At 43.9% G+C, this 13,765-nt stretch overlaps 1 pseudogene; it reads left to right on the top strand.

Annotated features, from left to right (window-relative positions):
- The first annotated feature begins 202 nt into the window (after nt 1–202).
- Nucleotides 203–10,299, top strand: LOC111970728 (ERC protein 2 pseudogene; annotated as a pseudogene).
- Nucleotides 10,300–13,765: the final 3,466 nt, after the last annotated feature.

Below are 13,765 nucleotides of genomic sequence, written 5' to 3'. Positions count from 1 at the left end.
ACCCGTGAGGATGGTGACCATAAAAAGCAGGGAGGTTAATGATTAAGTCTGATACATTTGTGAGTTGAAAAATTWGATTTCTATTTTGGGATTACACAGTCACGTTTCGATGGTTCAATACTCTGCTCTCTTTTGACTGTCCCTTTAAATCAGACTGTGCTGCTCTGTAGTAGGTAGCGAGAGAGAGCGCGTGTCCGCTGCCCAATGACAGCGCAGGATGCTAGACTGGTGTGAATGGAGTTGCTGTCTCTGAAAGGTGATGGAGAGGAATTAACTGTAGAAAAAGGTACATTTCTATTTGATTTATTCAAGATCAATCCTGATATGTATGATATAGAGCAGTACTGACTCAGTAAATGTGTAAATAGTGAAGGGTTTTCGATGTGTGCGTAAAACATCACTCCCAATCCTTTCGTTGGATTGTATAGTAGATCCATGCATGGGAAAAACGTACGGTAGGCAAGGTAATTTGTAGTCACTGTTTTTATCATATATAGGCCCATTTCACTCATTCGATCCGGGTGAAAATCTAATTTGTTTGTCGGCTCATTTCGAGTAGAATGGGTGTCCAGGAAAGGCGAAAGAATTGCATATATGTCTATTTAATTTTCAATATAAAGGATTTCGAGGGCGTTAGAATCGTATTTTATCTTAATAGGGCCCAGTGCTCTGTAATGTATACGGTTTTATACATCTAGTGGCTAACTGTCATACATTATCACATTGCATTTAGATAAAATGTATATAGTCCCGAGAAACACGAAATATCACGGGCATGACACTGACAATTCGACATATTAAACGTCTGTCATGCCCCAGGGTTTCATTATGTCATATATTTCCTTATTAGAATAATTCAGAGGGAAGCATTTTACAGATGCTGTCATTATGAATTAGAAATATTTTACAATATTGATACCTGGATCTTATTGATACTGTATATCATTTAGGATATTAGGCAACTAAACATTATCGTTTTATGTTCCAACAATTTTTTTAAAGCGATATGAGAAGAACCCTACAGCTACATGTCCCCCCTCAAACTAATGAACCCCCTTCAGAAATTGACATTTCATGTTGGCTAACTGACAAAGGTGACAGCCATTAGGAAAAACGTTTTTCTGCTATCTGATCCTCTCAACCAATAATGAAAGGCAAGGGGAGTGATTTCAATTGTGGGGTTGGGTGTCTTGTCAATGGTAACGCTTGATGATGGTCATTCAATATTATGTAGCCTACTTAGTAGACCATATACATAATTTGCCCCACGTAATTATTCTGCACAGTTGTAGCCTATGCAGCTGACCTCGTGCGGCACGAGTCGTGCCGATTTTGAGTAAATTTTAAATAACGTCCTGGTGTGAATGTTTGTATTCAAACTCTAGCCTAAGGTACCGTATGCATGATGGCTGAAACATTGACCATTTACATCCATTTGTGACTGGAACAATGATACCACATTGGCGTGTAATTATGTGATTTATAATGATATTTAGAGAGACACTGCTGTGGTCTTATGTGGATTTCGATTCCATCATGGCAAGAGTAAAGGCCACCAAAATAAAGGTTTTCTAAGGTTGTGCGTGGTTGATGAAAGGAAAATGACATGGCCTTATAGAAATGTAGACAGCCCCAAAACCAAAATTATTTATTTACACAGAAACACCCAGGGCCTATATGTGCGACCGATYCCGTGCCACATCTCTGAATCTCCGACGACAATTTCTTCTGCACAGTCCTTCGCTTATAGTTATTTTGGCCCTCGCAAACACAGCTGCTTACGCCTATCTGCCACATAACACCTGCCTTTATTAGGCTAAGAATATTATCATCGTCTGGCTTGTTGATTGCATMTGCAAATATATGCAATGTGTTTGACTCTTGGTTCAGCGACATGGACAGCACCGCAGTTAGCGCTAACGCTGTTTRTGGATTCAGCACTGATGTTGGGTCGATTCAGCGCCACAACCCCTGCCGCTTTAATGGGAGAGGATTGTAGGCTCCTGTGTTGATGTGGCTTCACAGACAGAAGACATAGGCTTTAGCTCAGTGGGATAGCAAAGTCTTGTTGCACCCAGGAGACCTGGAGTTTTAACCCAGCTGGCCACATGCAGTTCTTGATGCTTTTCCAACATTTCCACTACAGACTTCACAAACACTTTGTAGCCATTGGCAGCCAATTGAAGATAAGAATTGCCAGCCTCCTGATATGCATGTTGTTTAACTTGTTTGAGCTTAATTAGCTACAGCCTCTGAGGGACTGACTGCTGAAAAAGCAACTTGTTTAGCCAATACAACTGCTTCAGTCCTCTCAGCTGATGTAGGCTGACATATTACACCCTTTCCAAWGGATTTCATTTGATTCACTCTGTCATTTTGTATTTGTAACACTCGCATCCCATTTTAAAGCTTCTTGTTGCAGAAAACTGTCATCGTGTTGTTGTAATTGCCTCTACTTATGTATTTTGGCTAAATTCCCAATCTGGCCCTCAACCATCACGGTCACCTAATAATCCCCAGTTTACAATTGGCTCATTCATCCCCCTCTCCCCTGTAACTATTCCCCAGGTCGTTGCTGCAAATGAGAACGTGTTCTCAGTCAACTTACCTGGTAAAATAACGGTAAAATAAAAAATTTCTCACAGGTATTTCTTCAACATTTCTATCTTGTCCCCAAAATGCTTAGCCATGACCCAGATCTGTTTCTGCTGTCTTGCCAAGTCCTATGGTCATTGTAATTTCCAAACACTAGGCTGTAAAATACTTTCATTACCTCCAATATCCTTGTGGGACTTCATAGACAGACATACAGCCATATCACATCCCTATTTGATTCTGAAAGGGAGAGGTGGTGCAGTGCTATAGGCAAAGTCAGGTCTGGCTGTAGGGCAGGCACATAATGGTTCCGGTAAAGATAGTGGCCATCTTGTCCTCACCCTTACCCTGGCATGGAGGGAGGAGTGAATGGTACAGGTGACCAGACCATCTGTAGTCACTCTCACATTTCCTTTCTCCTTCCTCTATCCACCCACACCGGAATTCACAGGAATACTCTTTTTTCTTGCCTTTTCAAACTTAAGTTAGCGTGGTGTAAGAGGACTGCCAACCCAGGTGCTTTATCGCTGTAAGCCCAGACAATGCAGTCACCATGGAAACCATGTCTTCTGAGAAGATGATGCAAGTGTGGCCCGGAAGGAAGGAAGAATACAGCCCAGTTATCACCACAGACAGACAGACAACACCATCCCTTAAAACAGCCCAGTTATTCTGATAATACATTTACATTTGAGTAATTAAATGCAGACACACYTATCYAGAGTGACTTACAGTTCATCTTAAGTTCTCAGTTCATCTTAAGATAGCTAGGTGGGACAACCACATCTCAGTCATCTCCGTCATAATACAACCAATCAAATCAAAATGAGAGGGCAGTGGGAGGGACCATGAAGAACAGCTACAACCAATTAAATGTTTGACTTGATAATAGAATCTTATTATAAATAAATGGAAAGAAAGGAAGGAGGGAGGGAGGGAGGGAGGGAATAAAATGGAAGATGCTCTTCGACATATTGCACTTTTTTACACTGGAGCCTAACAAAATGAGTCTGTTCCCAGATCTGTTTGTGCTCTTGCCAACTCCATTAAGTTGGCATGATAGCACAAACAGRCTGGCACTGGGACAAATAAATACAATGTTAGACTGAAGAGCCTGTGTATAACACACAGCCTCATAACATGAGGTAAAATAAGTGGTCTAACAATAACACATCTAAAATCTAAAAACATTGCATTACATAACACTTACATACAACCACCATGTGGCTCAAAGATGATTGGCTAGAGTCTGAGAGTGCTACTGGGAGTGGCTAAGTGTTGCGAAATTCCAGTAACTTTCCCAAAATCCCAGAAACCCTGCATTTTTGGAAAACCAGAGAATTYTGGGAAAGTTGCTGGAAATGTGCGACACTAAAGTGTTTAGAAGACTACTGATGGTGCTGGAAAACCTAGAACCTGATGATGCTGCTTGATTGTTGTAAAATTGTATTTTAGGATACGTCCCAAATGCCTCACCATTCCCCATATAGGGCATCACCCCTGACCAGGGCTCTGGTCAAAAGTAGTGGACTACACAGGGAATAGGGTGCTACCCGGGACACARCCATATTCTCATATTCAGTTGTAGAATCTGACTACATACAGACATAACCACCACTTTGGATACCTAAAATACCTCAAACTTAATAATATTCWAACATGTACACGAAATGTACATTATCATTACTTCCTCACAGAAAATCAGCAAACTAAACWGAAGAAATATATAAACACAATATGCAATCATTTCAAAGGTTTTACTGAGTTACAGTTCATATAAGGAAATCAGTCAATTAAAATAAATTCATAAGGCCCTAATATAAGAATTTCACATGACTGGGAATACAGATAAACACATACCTAAAAAAAATGGGCCTCACAAAGGGCCTCAGGATCTCATCACGGCACCTCTATGCGTTTCAATTGGCATTGATAAAATGCAATTGTGTTCGTTGTCCGTAACTTATGCCTGCACATACCACAACCCACAGCCACCACAGCCACTCTGTTCACAATGTTGACATCAGCAAACCGCTGAGCCACATGACGCCATACACCTGGGGGTTTTCTCAATATGCATACTACCGTGCTGCGCACTCTCATGCGCCAAGTGCCTTCTCCGAGGACGTTTTCTTGAGTATGTTCTTGTGAGGACGAGAGTGTGGAGAAAGRATAAAACATTACATTTGAGAAGCACTTGCTTCTCCCCATTCACCAAACTTTCTTCCAGCTAAGACAATGACAACAATAGAGACCAAACAAGATATACACAAAGCAAACATTTTGTTTCATAATTATCAGCTGGATTTATGTGCATCTTGTGAATCTAGCTAGCCAAACATAACCTAAAACTAATGTTATGCAAGTGCAGTAGATGTCAATTCTTCGTGGGTTAGCTAGCTAACAATTCTTTGTGACTAGTCAGTTAGCCCTATTGACTTACTATGGACTTACCCATTTACTGAACCTTCCTTCTTCTAGCCAGGTCAGTGGCAATAGAGATGAAACAAGATATACACAAAGCAAACGTTTTACTTCATAACTATCAGATAGCTATATGTGAATCGTAATAATGTAGCTAAACCAGATAGTATAAAGTGCAAAAAATTACCTAAAACCAATGTTATCGAAGGTAGATGTCAATTCTTTGTGGGTAGCTAGCTAACAATTCTTTGTGGCTATCTGGCTAGCTAACAGTAGTAGCTAGCCAGTTAGCTCTATTGACTTATTATGGGCTTGCGACCTATTCACACTACAGTGGGTATTATGGTCCCGTGTGGCTCAGTTGGTAGAGCATGGCGCTTGCAACGCCAGGGTTGTGGGTTCATTCCCCACGGGGGGATCAGGATGAATATGTATGAACTTTCCAATTTGTAAGTCGCTCTGGATAAGAGCGTCTGCTAAATGACTTAAATGTAAATGTTATAGGCAGGTAACCATGCCAAAATGAACACAGCATGTATTTATTAACGTATCAATATACAATATTGTAGTCAGGCAACATATGAGATGTGAATAGGCAGCATTTCATTCCGAAGTAGGAKTGTATTTGCTCTCGCTTCAGCTCAAATAATGATTTCAAGAAMATTTTCTTCATTTTTTAAGTGGTTGCATCCTATTTCTTTGCATACTTTCCGTTGAAGCTTGCATCGATGCTTCAAAAAATTGTACAAACGGAGTACGCATTCGAGAAGTGCCCTCTGTGCTCCGTYTCGCATATTTGGACTCATGCTCCGACGGTCTCATGCTCCAATTTGCRTGCTCGGAACACGGTGGTATGCATTTTGAGAAACACCCCTGGTCTGCGGTTGTGAGGCCGGTTGGAGTACTGTCAAATTCTCTAAAACAACATCGGAGGCAGCTTATGGTAGAGAAATGAACATTMAATTGTCTGGCAACAGCTCTGGTGGACATTCCTGCAGTCAGAATACCAATTTCATGCTCCCTCAAAACTTGAGACATCTGTGGCATTGTGTTTTGTGACAAAACTTTACATTTTAGAGTGGCATTTTATTTTCCTCAGCAGAAGGTGCACCTGTGTAATGATCATGCTGTTTAATCAGCTTCTTGATATGCCACGCCTGTCAGGTGGATGGATTATCTTGGCAAAGAAGAAATGCTCACTAACAGGGATCTGAACAAATTTGTGCACAACATTTAAGAGAAATAAGCTTTCTGAGCATATGGAACATTTCTGGGATTTTTTATTTCAGGTCATGAAACATGAGACCAATACTTTACATGTTGCGTGTATATTTTTGTTCAGTGTAAAACAAAAACAGTTGAATGGATTTGTAGAAATACTAAGTATAGAGAGGGAGAYGTTTTGAGCATATTTTACATGTTCACACTCAGACCAACACACTGTAGTGTACACACACATGTGGATGTACACATTATTACGCTACCCCAGAGCACATAGGGCTCTGGTCAAAAGTAGTGCACAATATAGGGAATACCATTTGGGACACACACCATATGCTGGAGGCTGTAACCGCTCAGCTAAATTTGACGACTCTGGTGTATAATGACTCCACATGGAATTGAGCTCACATGCACACTCCTACTGTGCATGCTAATGTGCGTCCAGCAAACACTAGCAGTAGCCTACAGTAGGAAGCATTACGTTCACACACCGCTCTGTACTCTGTTTCCTAGGTGGGAATTACAATTAATTTGAAACATAGATTTAAATGGCTGGATTAAATCCGTATCASCAAAGTATCGTGGAAGACCCGCCTAAAAATGTAAAGGTAATTTCCGATTGAGCCGGCGTATGCAGCGTTTACCGTGAACGCAGTCTCTGTGACCGCGGGAACATTGCCTTAAGTTGTCAATTGTGCTATAAAGTGGATCTTCAGCGTTAGAGACTGAATAGAGCCCTTAGCTATACCATGACAGCACAGCTGTATGATGTAGGTCTATAGATGGACAATTACAATACATTCGTTTTACCCTTTGATAATGTGCCATTAATACAACAGCAGAAGCTCCATTTGTCTTTATTTTTAGCACAAAAGATGAGGTACACTTGCTGGCATTCTGCCTTCCCCTGGTTCCTATTCATTAGTGCAAACCGTAGCAAAACAGTTTGCAATGGAAAATGAAAACCAGTGTTTATTATTCAACAAGATTAGGGTAGTCCCTCCCTGTTTCAGTCCATTTTCTTCCGTTTGGTGTCTAGTGAATGTGACCCTGGGGTGTGGAGGGATAAGAGTGATTACATACGGCTGAGTGCTCCAGAAGAGGAAATGGAAGCTTGCGCAACTCTGGGGGATGTAGTCTCTAACTGATACCCAGTCACTCACTAAGGTGACTGCTTATTGACATGTATTATATATTATTATAGACTGGGTGATTCAAGCCCTGAATGCTGATTGGCTGAAAGCCATGGTATATCAGACCGTATACCATGGGCATGACAAAACATTTATTTTTACTGCTCTCATTATTTTGGTATCCAGTTTATAATAGCAATAAGGTACCTCGGGGTTTTTGATATTTCGCCAACATACCACGGCTAAGACGTGTATCCTAGCACTCTGTGATGCGTCGAGCCGAAGAACAGCCCTTAGCCATGGTATATTGGCCATATACCACACCTCCTCAGGCCTTATTGCTTAATTATACCATGCCATTGTTGAATACGTATTTCTGATTGGCATGAAGGGGGCATTCTAGTGTGTGCATTATTTCCCATATAACGCACAGTAGAATTCAATGCCTGTAGTTTATTCTTACATGTTCTATGCTTGAGTTGCTTTTGACAGCAAAAGTCAAATTCATAACATTATTGGCATTGTTGAATTCGATTTTCATAATGGCAAGCTAGGACTGATTGTTTGGTTAGCTAAACTAGTCTGTTTGTTTGGTTACCACGGCAACTACTATCTAGTCAACTTGCTAGCTCTTCAGTGGATGTTGAACACATTTCTAGAGGCAAATGTGTTAAAGCGGCAACAAACACTCAAACTGGACAGTTTTATCTGAATCTCTTCATTCAAAGACTCAATCATTTACACTCTTACTGACAGTTGTGGCTGCTTTGCGTGATGGGTCTCCCGAGTGGCGCAGCGGTCTAAGGCATTGCATCTCAGTGCAAGAGGCGTCACTATAGTACCTGGTTTGAATCCAGGCTGTATCACATCCGGCCGTGATTGGGAGTCCCATAGGGGACAATTGGCCCAGCGTCGTCCAGATTTGGCATAGGCTGTCATTGTAAATAAGAATTTGTTCTTAACTGACTTTGCTAGTGAAATAAAGGTTACATATAAAATACAAATGTATTGTTGTCTCTACCTTCTTGCCCTTTGCGCTGTTTGTGCCCAATAATGTTTGTACCATGTTTTGTGCTGCTACCATGTTGTGTTGCTACCATGTTATTGTCATGTTGTGTTGCTACCATGCTGTGTTGTCATGTGCTGCTGCCTTGCTATGTTGTTGTCTTAGGTCTCTCTTTATGTAGTGTTGTGTTGTATCGCTTGTCGTGATGTGTGTTTTGTCCTATATTTTTATATGAGAGGGCTTTTGGTAGGCCATCATTGTAAATAAGAATTTGTTCTTAACTGCCTAGTTAAATAGCGATGGTATAAAAGAAACTATTCAACGAGGGGCTATGCGTTCTCTGGAAAATAATGCAACTCCATGGAAGGTCAGTTCCTTGAGCAACACACCTTCCACGGCGTTCATTATTTTCCATAGAACGCATAGCCCCTCGTTGAATATCATTTGCCTCGGAGTGTCAGATGGGCATGGCACGTGGTTTTATGCCTTTATGATACTATAGTTGCTATACTATGTACTACTATGCACAGTAGGATAGGTGTTCTCTGCTTTCTGACTGGGTCAGCACTAATAGGACTGGGATGAGTGCCTGGGCCGGGGGAAACCAGGGTGATGCTGTGATTCCCAGTGGGTTCACTTAGAATTGGAATCCCTTCCTGTAACATAAACCCACAGAGCCACAGGCTGGTGACTCACTCACCCAGCTGTCAATGTGAACAGGAGGAGAGCAGCTCTTTACAACACCACACCCACCAAATCCTACAGGGGGGTTAGTGTGTGTGTGTGTGTGTGTGTGTGTGTGTGTGTGTGTGTGTGTGTGTGTGTGTGTGTGTGTGTGTGTGTGTGTGTGTGTGTGTGAGAGAGAGAGAGGAATGTTTTTTGTATATGCTTTTGAAGTTATTTTATTTTATCTAACACATAAAATATGCAGCTGATTTCTTGTCATTATGATGACAAATTCTTCTCCCATTTCCACAGATCTGTCAACGTTGAGGCCCTCCACCCACACAGGCATGCAGTGAGCCACCTATGTGTCTCGCAGAGAGAGGGTACACTGTGATCATTGCAGCGCGCCCCTGGTAAGGACCCTGTGGCGTGCGTCCAGCCAGCCCAGGCCACACCTCCCTCACCCAGGACATGTACGGCAGTGCCCGAGCAGTAGGCCACATCGAGAGCAGCCCTGCACGGTCCCCACGACTGCCTAGGTCCCCCAGGCTGGGCCACCGGAGGGCCAGTAGTGGGGGTGGGAGCAGTGGAGGGGGCAAGACGCTCTCCATGGAGAACATCCAGTCTCTAAACGCTGCCTACGCCACATCCGGGCCCATGTATCTGAGCGACCATGAGGGAGTGGGCTCCACCGCCACCTACCCCAAGGGCACCATGACGCTGGGGCGTGCCTCCAACCGGGCCATGTATGGGGGGCGTGTCACGGCTATGGGCAGCAGCCCCAACATCGCCACGGTGGGGCTGGGCCACCACACTGACCTGCTGTCCTACAGCGACCTCGGCTCCCTGTCCATGCTGCAGCACCACCACCACCACCAGGGGGTGCCGTCTGCCCTGCTGCGGCAGGCGGTACGGGGTGGTGGGGGGGAGCTGCTGGAGATGCAGGCCACACTCCGGGACATGCAGCGGGAGAACGACTTGCTGAGGAGAGAGCTGGACCTGAAGGACAGCAAGCTGGGCTCGTCCACCAACAGCATCAAGAGCTTCTGGAGCCCCGAGCTGAAGAAGGAGAGGATGATACGTAAGGAGGAGGCGGCGCGCACCTCCGTCCTCAAGGAGCAGATGAGGGTGACTCACGAGGAAAACCAGGTAGAACACAACATGCCTTCTCCCCTCCTCTCTCCTATGCTACTTCTTGGTAGTATACACTTGGTGGTGTGTAGTTGGAAGTCCACACTTGATAGTGTGTACTAGGATTAGTGTGCACTACAACTCAATCTCCCTTTACATCTCACTTCGACATCTGTCCCCTCTATGTTTCTTTCTGGATCTCTCTCCCTTCTTGTCACAGTTTCTCACTGTTCTCGCTCCTGTCTCGTCACTAACTATTCTCTTTTTGTCCCARGGTATTCTCTGTCTCTACTCCCTGATGTCCAATAATTATCACACCGTCATGTTTATTTAATACATGTGGAAACCTTTTTGGAAAGACGTGTTGGTGGCCATAAATGTTTCATAACCCACTCATCCCCCATTTAGAGGAGTCCTCAGAATGAATGGGAGGGATGGACGGAGGGAGGGAGGTGGATACGCATGCAGTAAGAAGCTTCTAAAATAATCTATCTAGATTCCACAGTATCTTACTGTGGTAAAATCATAATTGAGTACAACTTCGCAACTCTACGTTTCAGTGCAGCACACCACACACTGTACAGTATATCAAATATTGCACTTTGTTAAAGCATCCTGGTTCGTCCTAGTTTGTTTTTCTGGARGCTTTATCCAAATTGTACCCAAGTGATTGTTAGGCTGCAGTACGGCCACAGCTGATTTTAGGGATTTGGCCACAGCAGTGGTGGCTGGTGGGTGGAGATATAGGAGGACTGGCTCATAATAATGGCTAGAATGTAGTGAATGGAATGGTATCCATGTGTTTGTGGTGTTTGATATCTTTCCATTCATTCCATTTCAGTCATTACAATGAGACATTCTTATATGTCCGCACACCAGCCACCACTGAGCCACGGATGGATGATGTAAGGGCCACAGCCAAATGTGATTTGATTGGTCTCTGTGCCTTCCCCCTGTATGTTGGTTGTGAGGGTGTGGAGTTAGTTACATCACTCCCACGTCTCCAGTCTGCAGGAGGTTCAAGGATTGGAGAGGAATGTCAAGGACAAAGCAATGTCTGAGACTCTCTCCCTCGCTCTCTCTTTCTCTCTCGCTCTCTCTCGCACCCTCCCTGTCTGCTCTTCTCCCTCTTTCCTCTCCTGATCTATCTATCTATCTATCTATCTATCTATCTATCTATCTATCTATCTATCTATCTATCTATCTATCTATCTATCTATCTATCTATCTATCTATCTATGATTCCTCTCCTCCGCCCAAGACATTTACAAGTGTGGCACTGATGCATTGGGGCTAGAGCGATGCGGTTGCCTGGGCTTCGCGCAAACCAAAGATCGTCGTGCTGTGGGAGGCTGGCCAGAGATGCGTAGAAAGCGTGGTTCAGTCAGTCATGCCAGAGTCCTGATGCGGCCGAGCTGTTACCACCATCCAATGCCGACGCTTGGGAAATGTGAGCAGTATGGTGAGTCTTAGCTTGGTTGTACGGTGCTGATTGGCATTGTGGAAACTATATTTCATGCAAGCCAACGACAGACAGAAATAGGTCGCCTTTTGCTTCGATTCCTTACTTCGAGTCAGAGCTTCAATTCTTAGCTTAGAGTCCAATGCCAGAGGCAAGCAGCATAAGTTTCTCGTTGAAGGGGGGATTTCCAGGCAAGAATGATAGGCAGTTGTATACCAATATGTCAAAGACATTGACAATAGTATGCATTACAGAATTTCACGAAGACGAACCTGTGATGCCTCAGGCCTATCTCTACTGAACTCCGACATAGCTAATCAGTACTAAGAAATTCGGCGATGTTGTAAGACGTTTGTATTTAGGTGCGGTAATGTTGGTCGTGTGTGTGCTATTAGTGTGTGATCGCTCGATGTGTTGTGTGGTCATGCCGCACTACCGCTGTCTGTGCCCTGCTGTTTTCGTGTTGCCTTTCCAGTCCCCGCTGCGGCGTTTTTCATAAGGTTAGTTGATGATGGTGGTTTTTTTAAATTGATTGGGTGGACGGGCTGGGCATTCAGATACTTTGATGTGGGAATAGAGATTACGTCAATGGTGAGTTTAATGGGCTCTAAATGAGTATGGTGTGCCTCTCCATAAGGTGGGCTTGTCCGGGCTGTTGCTGGGAAGAGACTCGTGTAGGCATTGTCTGTGGGGTATGGCAAGTTGGGGTCTCCGAGCTGTGTGGCCGAGTAGTCATTAGAAGCGGATGGTAGGCATGAGGTGCGATGGCGCATAAGTTTTATGGCAGATGACGAGTAGGTTGCGAGAGCGATAGTCTTTGTCAACTGGGGGATGATAGAGAGCTACGGTGAACGTCAATCTATCCTCCACTTTTGAAGGCAGCACGGAGAAGAGATGTCTAGCATGTTATAATTATTAATAATTCAGCTCTGCTGTGGTAGCCAGATTCCTTAGGGGTCAGCCGTGGCTGGGTCTGAAGCGAATTGCAATTTATCTCTAAAGTCGAAGGTGCAACAAACTAGGGCCGGTAAGGAATGCCTTGTTTGAATGATGTGGTTGTTAAAGGAAGATATGCTGTTATATGTTTAGATTTACATTAGTACTTTAAGAGTCATTTAGCAAGTTACGCTCTTAATGCGCAGAGTGACTTACAAGTTGGTGCAATCACATTATGATGATCCAGTTGAAGCAACCTACTTTACAATGTGCATTCTAAGCTCTATCAGGGGGGGGGGGGGGGGTAGAAGGATTACTGTTAGTGCCGCTCATCGCTAGGCTACTGTGCGCTTACACAGAGGTGGGGGTGTTCAGAGTTGTGTTCTCCGGAGAGGGGTGGGGTGGATGTGTTGCCGACTGACTGGCGTGTAGGAGTCTTTGGTCACCATTGGGGGGATGCCAAAAGAGCAGCAGCGGAGAAGCAGTTTTTTGAGCTGGGCTGGGAAGGTCGGTGGGAACTGTTATCTTCTCAGCCCAGTGAGGCAGAGGTGCGGAGGCAGTGCCAGAGGCTTGGAAGACAGAGCTTTCTCGCATGGCCTTTTAGTAGCTAAATCTGCGCGATTAGTATCTGCCATAAATCGTGTATAAATGTGAACGCGACACTACGATTTGTTGAGGAGTGACGCATCCAAATCTAATAGTCCCAGGAAATGTTCTTCTTCGGCTTATAGGCAAATAATACCCAGGTTGGCAGTATAATTAGTTTAACTGTTTTATATTACTGATTGATCAAGAAACGTCTTTTGTATTATTGTAGAAGCTAGAACTGTCGACGGCACCCCGTTCTCTTCATAAGAGAAAGAAAGAGCGAGAGACGCAGTGACACGCGTTGGAGTATCAGGTGTTCGAGGCAAGCCGAATATTCGATAGCAAAGATTTGTCTAGTGCTGAGCTTGTACCAGCAATTTGGTGGCATGTAATCGTGATGGGGTCTATGGGTAAGAGATAAGAGAAAGTCAGCTAAGTTCATGGGAAGTGCACGAGAATAGTTTCACGGGGGAAAACGTTGGTCCTTGGGGCTCAAAGCAGCGGATATTCTTCTGAAAATATGATGGTGTTGAAAGTTAGAAATACCAGTCCTGACCGTGCGCCACGCACAGAAGCGCAAGGGATTAGCAGAACATTGGAGCA

This window comes from Salvelinus sp. IW2-2015, linkage group LG11 (genome assembly GCF_002910315.2).
Source record: "Salvelinus sp. IW2-2015 linkage group LG11, ASM291031v2, whole genome shotgun sequence".
Lineage (NCBI taxonomy): Eukaryota > Metazoa > Chordata > Actinopteri > Salmoniformes > Salmonidae > Salvelinus > Salvelinus sp. IW2-2015.
The sequence above is the reverse complement of the archived record's forward strand: the minus strand, read 5'-3'. Positions and strand labels throughout refer to the sequence as shown.